This window comes from Nansenia antarctica (assembly GCF_963989245.1).
Source record: "Nansenia antarctica genome assembly, chromosome: 17".
NCBI classification, from domain to species: domain Eukaryota; kingdom Metazoa; phylum Chordata; class Actinopteri; order Argentiniformes; family Microstomatidae; genus Nansenia; species Nansenia antarctica.
The window spans coordinates 25263867-25264572 of NC_137687.1; positions in this window are offsets into that span (position 1 = coordinate 25263867).

The window sequence follows — 706 nt, forward strand, 5'->3', positions numbered from 1 at the left end:
AACTTCTAAAATGTGACAAGCCAATCTACAGAGCCATTATGACTGGCCAAGCATAGATTCCATTTTCTTGCAATGACTATGATGGATAGATGATTCACTTACTTAGTCAAAATGTGTTTGTTGCAAGTCGCTTTGGATAAAGGCCCGAAATGGAATGTAAAATGTAGATAGTTCAGATGCTCAGATTAGATGATGATTGTCTGTCAGTACCCTCCTCTTGCCCTGGTACTGGTAGTGGTACCGACCCACGGACCTGCTAGCTGATCAGTATGGACCGAACCAACCAAGGCCTGTGATGATACTAATAACAACCAGGACCATATTCGTTTTAGCCTGTCCATTGCTTTCCTGCCTTCAATATTCTCTCTCTCTCACCAACCGCAGGACAATATTGATCTGTGGAGAGAGAGAGAGAGAAAGAGAGAGAGAGAGAGAGAGAGAGAGACAGAGACAGAGAGAGAGAGAGATAGATAGAGAGAGAGAGAGAGGTGATGGTATGAGTGTACCCCAATATTGATCTGTGGAGAGAGAGAGAGAGAGGGATCAGAGGAGGAAGAGAGGACAACAGATAAGCACTGTAAACATTTACATATTCCCCCTCTGCCTACCTGCCTGACAGCATACCTCTCCTCTCCTCTCCTCTCCTCTCCTCCTCCGCTGTGCTGTCTGCGTCCCTCTGTTTGAACAGGCTACTGTGTGGGTGAGG